Genomic DNA, 11,170 nt, shown 5'->3' on the forward strand with positions numbered 1-11,170 from the left:
AGGTCTAATAAAATCATGGTTAATTTTCTTAAGGGATTTGTATTTGTGTATTCTTTCTTTCTTTTTTATAACTGTACTGCCTTAATGGTTTGATGTTTTTTACTGTTTATTTAAAAACAAAACAAAACAAAAACAAAAGAAATCAGAAAAAGATTTGCGATATGTGCTCCGAAGTCCCGATCTGAATCAAAAGATTCACAAACCCACACTGAAGTCCCAACATGAATCAAAAGATTTGCGATCCACGCTCCAAAGTTCCCATCTAAATCAAACGATTCATGATCCGTAGTCCCGATCTGAATAATGATTGGCGAACCATCATTTCAGATCGGGACTTCGGAGCGCGGAGCGCGAATCATTCAATTTTATGGTTCGCGATATGCATTCCGAAGTCCCGATCTGAATCAAATGATTCACAGTACGGGAAGCGCTGATCTAAGTCAAATTATTCGCAAACCTGTTCCAAGCAAATGATTCTCGATACGTGATCCGTTTGGAGCGCTTCGTAACCGTGTATCATTTTGCAACGCAAACTGATTCAGAGTTTCGAAAAGCTGGTTTCACCCAATATACGTGCTTTTTAAAATCATTACAAGCGATGTCAAAATTCGAATATGAATGGCTCTTTTAATCTGATTTTGCTAGTGAATCGAAGTGAATGATCGAAGTTATGAGTTTGAATCAATCGGAGCGGTTCCAGTGTAAATGACTCACTCAATTGATTCAGTTTGCCTGTTCCTCAGCTTTTCGCGTCTTTAGTCATGTTTACGCGGCACTGTCAGTAGGCCTACTATTACTGGCTTAGCTCACTAGTTTTATGGCATTAACTGAAATAAGCGAAAAAACTATGATGTTTACAAATAAAATATCCATATTTCCATTCCAAAGACAACATCCAACGGAAATCTACGCACATATTCAGCCGGGTAACCGGTTTACTGCTAACTAGTGAAAAGACTCCATTAAAAAGGCGAGTGGCACCTCAGAATACATGTTAGATGGAAACATTATGCATTGTGATCAAGTTTGTTTATATATATGTATATATATATATATATATATATATATATTTTAATTTTGGTTATATTTTTTTAAATAGTTTGACCGCTGCAGTTCAGTTGGTGACAGTTCAATAGGAAATCAGTTGTAAATGATGTTTGTCATCCAACTGAACTGTGCACGTATGTTTTAAACACTTCAGCTACCTTATATGTTATTACTCTGCACATTTATTAAATATATGTCGTTGAAAGCGCATTTCTAGCGATTTCTAGCGTATTTACTTGAACTTCTCAGGTATCAATGGAATTATGGTATGAACTACTGTATTTCAGATGCGGCCAATATTACAACAACAATGGTTACATACACATATATTTGAATGTTTGATAAAAATTATTGCTGGGACAATTTAGTAGGCGCTGGATATTGGTAGGGACATGTCCCAAGCGTCCCTACTAAATTCTACACCCTTGGTATATTTTTGCGGTAGCTCTGTATTATTGTTACATCACTGTTTAAGAGTAAGTAAACTGGTGAAGTGGATTTACTTACTGTAGAGTTATCGAAAGTTGTCATGAGCATTGTAATGTTTGTAATGCACTGAAAAGTGGTGGGGCTTCATAAGGTCTATACAACAGTTTGTTTTGGTCCTCAAATCTGATTGGCTGAGAGACGTTCCAGGATGGCTGATGTGTGTCTGCTCATGTGATATTGGCCAAACCACCGTAGGAAACAAAACTTGCAAATGTCTTATTGTTTGTCAAAGATGAAGCAGCTATTTATTGCGTGTGTAGCTTGTAAATGATTCTGTGCTGCAAGTAAAGGCGATTTATATCCATTTATATGTCCAAAATAGTAAAAAAAAATTGCCACAGGCTAGAAAACTCCCCTGGTCGTTGTTAATAGGAATATTTCCACTTTCTATTTGCTTCTGTCAGTTTTTGTCATATTATGTGCCCAAACACACAAATAGTGTACGAGAAGCGACCGGCGCTAAGCGAGTAAACAGTGAGCTCATTCCTCCAAAGGCTGGGCGTTCAGATTGATTGGCACTGCAGTATCGGAACATACATCACGACGGGCTTTTATTCGCCTGCCAGACAGAGGCATGGTCCACAACCTCCTCCTGGCTGTCTCGATTCCTGTGCAGATGTGCTTGAAGATTGGTAGAATGTCCCTGGCTCACAATTTCCTTACCTGAGTGATTTCTCTGTGAGTAAGACTTGGTCAGATAGGAAATGGGTCATAAGCGAAAGAGAGAATTGGAGCAGGAAGAGTTAGGGGTTGTTGGGTTTGAGAGTAAGGCTCCATTTCATTTTACCACAAGCAAAAATAATCTCTTGGCTGGCAGAGACGTGCAGGGCTTCACCCAGAGCCCATTAAAACATGTCAACTGTGTCATTGATTTTAGTTCAGTCCACCATTGATTGGCGTCTAAGCCCAGTCAGGCCGCATTTACATAGCTGCGTCCCATAAGCTGCTAATTGGTAGTTCGCCAGCAATCATGGCAGAATGATGAGAACGAACAGTCTGGGTTGATGTGAGGCAATTGTGGTTTGTTTGCAGCAAAGGAGTATCCATGTCAAATAAAATATTGCTGGTGTGCTGCCCATGGTTTTTGCTTATATAAATCACACATTTATTGCCTTGTCTAATTGTATAATCGAGATTCAGCACAACACTCTGTCTCTAAGTCCAAATGTAGGTTTGTTGGGAAACACGGCCGTGCATATCATGCCTCACATTGGTTTGGCAGCGCTAACAAACATGTTCGCTCTAATAAAACCAGGGAACGCAAGATAGAGGGGAGAAAAGAATGAACAAATAAATAAGTTCAACAGTCGAAGTACTGGTGAAAATGCTGTTATTTATTATGATTATGCATCTTAAACATGTAAAGGATAATATGCAGTCAGTTGGAAATTGTAACAAAATAAACTCTGAGATGATCAGGACCGAATTAATATCTTTTATTGCGTTTTCTTTTAATAATACTTGTCTTCAGCAAAGATGCATTACATTGAAAGTGACAATAGAGGTATTTATTGCAGAAGACAAATAAATCCTGTTCTTTTGAACTTTCTATTCATCAGAAAATCTTGAAAAAAAAATGTAGCACGGTTACCACAAAATTATTAAGAAGCACAAGCATTTTCAGCATTTCTTGGGCAGCAAATCAGCATATTAGAATGATTACAGACACTGAAGACTTTAGTAATGATGCTGAATACTCAGCTTTGCATCACAGGAATTAATTACATTTTACAATATATTCAAAAAGAAAACTGTTATTTTAAATTGTAATATATTTCACAATATTTACTGTAGCTTTCACTAAGAAATAAGATTCCATGTACAAAACAATCGGCCTAGTAATAAGACGAACATAGCAAACAATATATTCTCTGACCGCTGAATGCCAGGATTGACCGATCAGAATCACGTATTCATATTATGTCATGAAGTTTCTTTGTTTTATTTAACATTATTATTGCATTCAAGGTTTCAAGACATATTGAATCCCGGATTTGAATGTGGCCTCAGACTTTTGAATCCCACTGCATAATAAAATGATTTTTTCAGAAGCATGGTTAAATCAAAATGTTTAAACCAATCCTACTAATGAGCTTCAGTTTTGAATTTGAATGAAAATCTGAGCTATTCTAATTGTGTTTAAAGACACGGTGGTCAGTTGCTATGCAATATATTCATTTAAAGGTGGAAATGTATGTCCTGCAGTGTAAGAAACAAGGCATGCACTAGCCAAGCCACTATTGCGTAATGGTGCAGGCAAGAACGAATGTAGGCATTTTTGAAAGAATTCAGTAATTTCTGCTGTGGTTTGAACTTTTTCCTTTTACAGGATTTTTAGGGCACAAATAACCGAAAGCGACTGGCAATACAATTTCCAGGTCCCTTTTAAGGGGTTTCTTAGCGAGTACATTTGACCTCAGCCCTCTCAGAGAAGCAGTACAGAGAATGCAGAATGAGATAAAGAAGACTCGTTCTCCATCAGCCATAGTGCTCTTCTTCCTGCACATCTGGATCTGAGCTGGATAAAACCAGGTACCTAGAGAACCGGCCCTGCCAGGTAAGGGGGGCTTGTTGAGGAAAGGGGAGAGATTTACCATGAGCTGGGGAAATAAACCTGTATCAAAATGTAATGGGCCAGGTTGTAAAAGCATTACATTTTGCTCAACATAGCCGGAGGGTACCTTGGCCGACCCAGAGATGACTACATGCAGCCACGCCGAGTTAACAAACTCAATGAGCATTCATACACACCGTAATCACAAACGTGTGGGTTTCTTAGTCACCGCTCAAACACCGTGCCACATGTATCTCTCGCTTTGACCATGTTCCAGTTTTACACAATGGGCAACTGTTGGACACTCCACGTATCCACGTGTCATTGTTTAGCTCATTAAAGTGTTGCTTGCTCGTGTCTCCAACATCTGTAGGTGTGATTGAAAAGACTTGTAGTCAGATTTTCCAGATTATGACATCTTCTCAAACACCCCCCCTGGTGACTGTTGCTGATGTTTGTCTACTAATTTGATAGTTTCAGCCTCAGAGAGCATTGCACTCCATTTATTGGCTACTGTGATTTTTGAGTCTGTTTCCTACATGATTTGTGTGTGTTTTTTTTTTTTTTTGCTGTGTGTTAAAACAAAACGGGCGAAAAGCTAATGAGTTTTGTAATTACATACTTGAGGTGCCATGGGTAAAAAAATCTATGCACCCTGCAATGTACAAAGTTGACACTACATGATATTTTGTTAAATGTGGAAATAAGAGGGAGAGAAATTTTTCAAAATCATTTGTGTTCCCTTCATCTTTAAACATATAAAATTAATATTTTTGAGAAACAACACCCATTATACACTCTCAGAAAAAAGGTACCCTATAAGGTTTTTGAGAAAAAAGGTCTAAAAATGTTTGGAATGCAAAGAAAAACTGATAAATTCTCTATTGGTGATGCAGCAGCAAATAACCCAAGTCCAGGGTTCTCAGCTCAAGTCTTTGTTAGAGGTTGAATTCAAATCAAATACTGCCATACTGCCCATAATACTTCTGAATATGATATCTACTTCCTAAATATTTTGAAAAGCATGTAAAAATGTGTTTCAAATGACTCAAACCATATATGGAAATGGAGTTTTGTGGTCATCTAGTGGAAAGGTTTTGTGCTGCGCCCAAATAAAATCTTACTGAAAGCTAATTCTTTGAAATATCAACCTCAAATTTGGAACACTTTTTTTCCTTCAGATTTTAGCTTTGATTTTCTAGCAGTTTTAGAAACCAACATGTTTTGTAAAATATATATTTTATATAAAATATTAACATTTAAATTTTTACATTTTATGTTTTCACAAATGTAAACTACTATAACTTTTTTTGTAATTAAATTTTTACAATTTAATTTGGAAATGTCATTTTCAGGTCTATGCTCAAAAAGTGGAACTGACAGTAAACAGGGTACATGTTAGTACTTTAAAAGTGCATAATAATACTTTAAAAGTACATATTAGTAGATAGTAGCATTTGAAACCAGTGACAGTTTACCTGACCTGTTTTTATGAAAATGTTAGTATTTTCGAGAAACAGCTCTTACTGCATTTACCAAAATCTGTTGAGGTTAGTGGCATCAGTCTTGAAAACACATTTAGAGATGTGTGGAAGCAGCAAGTAAACAGATTTTTTTAATTTAGTTATTCAGACTGTTTTTATTTAGTTTCTGAAATGTACTTATGGTTTGCCAGAAAGGCTATTTATACAATATTCTATTTATAGTATTTTTAATTGGTGTATTTCCCCAAGCTGCCCGTTGACTGACACTGCTGTGCAATTATTTGAATGATTTTTTACCTTGGCCTATTTCTGTGGTATCAACTAGATAACCCACCCCTAAATAGCATGTAAAAATACAAAAAGGAACTTTATATGTCAGTCGGCCTCACAGTATAATTGGGTGGTTCTTGGCCATTATAAGCAGCAATGTGGAACAGATTTTCAAAACTCTGCCTATTTGAGACTACTGATCTTATACCGAAGACATCATTTTTGTTACTTTGACGTCCTATCCTTTATGTCTCCTATGAGAATAATACTCACAAACATGTATCACAGGCCATGAGACGCTTCATTACTTTGATTTGAAAGATTCCCTCTATAGTTGTCTCCGAACAAAACCATTATGCCAGCTTACACCAAGCGCTGAGGTCACTCAAACTGACCGGCCTGTTTTATGAGTGCTGAAAGATACTCTAACGTCAAGGTTATGACTTCATACTCTACACTTTTCCTTCTTCACTGGGCCTGCCAGGATGTGTCAGAACATTTCTGCCACCGCACTCGTAAAGATCATGTTTACCGCAACACTCCACACAAGTGAGCGTACAGTTCATTAATTACACGAACACACATGCCCGCCGCTTAAGCATTCGCAGTAAAAATGGAAAATACAAAAATAACAAACCAGTGAAATATTTCGAGTCAAACTGCAAAGGGCTGGCAGTGTTTGGTGAGCAGCGGTCGCAAGATCATTGCCGAGAGGTCGGATTGAAGATTTATAGCCGCTCTGTTCCTCAGTCACACCCATTAAGCTGGTACAATGCATGCTGACGCATTTATGGAGGAAAAGAAAGCTCAACACAAACACTATTCCTGCCACAAGGTGACAAACACCATGCAGCATTATCAGAATTATTATAACTACTATTTGTCATTTTCTCCAGCCTGATGGTCCGTCTCAGAGGAGAAAAACTGAATTTAAAATCAGAGAGGACAAAAACTGCTCCATATGCGTTCCATGTTGCGTTAGGTTTGCCTACCTGTAAATCATCTGTCACGATCCATACTTATCAACAGTGTTCCAGCATGAAAAATGTATTAGGTTTGCGCACAGCAAAAGCATTCCACACCGATGTCGTTTCTATGAATTATAAAGCATACCAATTTAAAGTGCTTTATTTTCCTATATGCCTAGCGTGCTGATTTAAAGCGCTTGTTTTTGGTGTTTTAATCTTTTATAGGCTCATTTCTGCAAAGAGCTCTCGCCCGCAGTACATAATATCCACTTTCTCACCTGGAATTACAAATGATTAAACCTTTGGCCAGGCGGTTACCTCAGCCAGTGTTGTTGCACATAAACTTGGATGGAGTGTGTGTTTTGTGTTTGTTTTACCTTATCTCCAACACCCTGGGTTTTCCTGAAAACAGATAGGAGACAAAAGTGCTTTTTTGTAAGGGAGCACTAAAGACTTTTCCCTCCGTTGACAGTGCATGGGTGTGCGGACTGCAGCGAGGCACGTTTCCTCAATCACCAAAGATAATCGGGGAGGGAAGGTGACTATCATCGCCAGCGTTCCAGCTCTTTCCTCTTCCTTTCCCTTTTCAGGATATCAGCCCAGTTCCCCCTGGCTGAACTACACAGGACTCGGCGTGACGGGGCCCGATGTCGATCCCGCCGCTGGATAACGTGCTCGCTTGCGGTCAGATCTCCAGCGCTGACAGGAGTCAACAAAAGGGCACTTCTTTGCACAACACCTCCGACAATTATCGCTTTTTTCAATGACGACTGTTGCTAAAGCACAAGCAGAGAAAACGCGCCTTTGAAGTGCTCGCAGGTGACGAGTATAATCTACCTGCTGATGGAAGAGATTCGGGACAGGGGAAGATCCGCTGTGGTCCGAAGGCCATTCATCTATGTTGTCACACAGTTGCTGCTGTTTACCCTGTTGCTATTGCTGCCAATGTTGTTGTTGTGGCCCTGCATTTTAAGAGCTCTGTAATGAGAAGGAGGGAATGCTTTGTGAGATTTTTCAGAGATTACCAGTCCTAGCATGAATCACTGCAGCATTTCACACCGATTCATAGAATCCAGGCCCTGTTATGAGGGATGTGATGTCTTTGATTTCTATGATGGTGATAATTATAAGTAAACACAATGCTAAGTTAAATACCAATGGGACAGGGTTTGGCTAGTTAGTGTGGTCCAGTAGATACGCTGGTAGATATCGTAACTACACCATCTGGTCATTCACATAGTGTTTTTTCACTTTTTTGCAAGCAGCATATTGCAAATAATTCATAACCATTCATCAGCAGAAAAACTGTCATTGATTTTCGACGAACGAAATTGCTAGCGAAAGGTTTGATGCTAACCAAGCTATATGTGCAGTCTGTGAGAGTCGTCCAAAAACAACAACAGCTGAAACATTCTACAAACTATCTTATCATCTGTTTTACAGAAGAAATAAAGCTGTGCAGGTTTGAAACAACATGCGGGTAAACAAATGATGACAGAAGAGAATTTTTATTTCTAGGTTAACTCTCCCTTTAACGTGTGTAATTGTTCCACCACTAACAACCACCATGGTGGTTTCAGATCTGCATACTACTCTATATATAGGCTTTATATAGATAGATATAGATATAGAAGAGATGCAACAATACAGTTAGCCCACGGTTCAGTACCTCGGTTTTTTTAAACAAGGTTTTCAGTTCGGCTCAGCACATCAGAGTGTATTTTGCTATTTATGATTCAAAATGCGATTTCTAAAACAAACAAATGGAATATGTCTACTTCAAATTTCTTTAGAGAGAAGTAGCTTATTACTTTTCCTATTTTTACACAAAATAAAGCGCTATAAACGCATGTAATGTGTTTCATTCATAATTCATAAATTCACAAGCGGCTACTGAATCGTGGATGTTGTACCGAATGGTTCAGTATTATATTGAAAATTGTGGCATTCTGAATGGCAATTCTATGTATATAGAATATAAAGCTTTTCTGTTCTGAATTCGGCCCGGTTTTTAAACAGGTTTTCTGAACACTCTGACTGCATCCCAAATGAATAAAATTAATTACTTGCAGTCAGTAAAACTGTATGCAGCCATTAAATTTGAATATACGACTTGTTTGTTGCGCAAATTATTTTACCATTTACAGCACTTTGTTATTTTTCTAGTTATTTAACTGATTTAGAGGTCTCGCACATTCACAAAAAATAACTTGGGCTACTTCCACGTTGCAAGATAAGGTATAGTATGAATGTAATCCGGATGTATTACATTCGTCATATTGTCATTGTCATGTGACCTACCAGTGTCAGTTGCGTTGTTTCACTGAGATACACAACTCCTCTCCCGTGGCCTCATGGGATGGTAAAGTGTCCACTGGATGCGCACTTCAGAATCCTGCCAGAAGTAGTAGGTTCTCTGGTGTTTCATCTGCTGTTTTATGAATATCATGAATTTGAACATACTCTTTTCACCTTTTTTTGTGCATACTGTTATCACCTGTTTTGTGCCTACTATATAGTAGGAAAGTATATGTATATTTGGATACAGCCTCCTTCTTTCCACCACTGATTTAGCAAACATTGTTTTCATAATGCTTTGAAAGCATAGCCTGACAATATTTACACTCTTTGGCGAAATGAACTTACAAATGACTTATTTATAGTCTCTGCATATTAAATTGCAAGGAAAAAGTATTTTAAAATCCCCAAAATTACACACTTCAGCTTTAATAAAAAGAGCCTAGTGTCTTCATTAGCCTGTTCTTTCAGATGTGCTTCTGAGGATCATAATGTTCAGCAGATGTACTCTGCTCATTTCTCCATTATATGGTCTAGCCCTCTGTTTCGTCTGATTTCTTATCAGTCTGAAACACCATCAGTCCTCTCAAGAAAAAACACAACTCCTTTTCTCCCTAATTTAGATGTTTTCCAGACAACCTTGTAATGCTGTAGCACTAAATGCCTCTACCTCACCCAAGACCTCGATTTACTTAGACCAGCCGGTGACAGACCAGTGCAATCAAGCTGTTCAATATGATTTAAACCATGAGATAATGAAAAATAATGCATTTGTTAACCAGGCACCCCAATAAATGTATCGATCCCATTCAGTTTGTGAATTCATGTGTCTGTATGCAGTGTTTCTGGTATATAAGAGGCCATTCACACAAATTTAACCTGTGCAAAACGAAATAAAAAATGAGTGCAATACAGAAGCTAAATCTGCTGTTGATAATCTACATACCATCATCTCTGCCATAAATATTGCGTTCGTTTAAGGTATTTGCAGTTTTAATAGCACAAACATATTAAGTCACTATGTACGGTTATTACTTTAAGATCTGGCTCTTAAAAATGATGATCAGAATGATTTTAAATCCATTTTATATAAACATATGGTAGAGTATAATCTTGTTCTAAGCTAGTGTCGGCCCCTTTAATCAACAGGCCATATGAAGTGTCATTTCTCAACCTGGTTTCCTTTGCAGTCAACTGAAAACTAGTAAATGGAATCATTTTTTCGACACAGTTTGCAAATATTATGACAAGCGCATAATGTTCCACCTTTAATTCCTCAAATATTCAGTAATCGGCTTTCGCAGAGATAAAAATTGGTTTGAGTTTCATGTTTGATTACATGCCAAATGTACATTGCACTCTGGCATCCGCAGAAATAATACGCCAATTATTTTTCCCACTCAAGAATCTCGGTAGTTATTCCAGCCCTGGAATAGGAATCTCTGAGAAATGTAGCCACACAGGAAGAAATGTTTCACGTCATATAAACTTCAGAAACATGTTATATTTGAACTTGATCAATCTCAGGAAAAGACTAAATGTTTAGAGGGGCTGCATTCCATAAAGTTCTCGAAAAACCATTGAGGAACGATTATAGCCATAACAGCTTTCCGGTTTTTCTAGCTGAGAAATGTTTCTGGTAATAAGCAATTGCTCAATAGCTGAGACTATTGCAGCCAGCAAAATAGCTTGCATTCTTTGAGTTACGCCAATCAATTATGCTTTATGTTTCAAGTAGTTAATTAAATCCAGTCTGTGTCCTCATTTAATCTGACAGATGTAATGATATCATAGAATGTAATTCTCTTTATGAAGAGCCAACAAAAATCTCTCAAACCATGCTCTTACGGGAATTCCTGATGAGTTTTTATTGCTTGATTAATTCTGATTGATTTATATATGTGTGTGACAAGCAATAACACATGCAATAAATCAAAACCAAAATTTATACAGGAGTGGTGGAATTACGCAAAACCAAAATAGCTTTGTCGAGCTCCTTAACAAACCGAGGCTCCATTCCAGAGTGGTGTGAGAGATTGATGACCAAGCTTCGCATGGGG

This window comes from Sinocyclocheilus rhinocerous, unplaced genomic scaffold, assembly GCF_001515625.1.
Source record: "Sinocyclocheilus rhinocerous isolate Xijiao unplaced genomic scaffold, SAMN03320098_v1.1 scaffold44, whole genome shotgun sequence".
In the NCBI taxonomy this organism is placed as follows: domain Eukaryota; kingdom Metazoa; phylum Chordata; class Actinopteri; order Cypriniformes; family Cyprinidae; genus Sinocyclocheilus; species Sinocyclocheilus rhinocerous.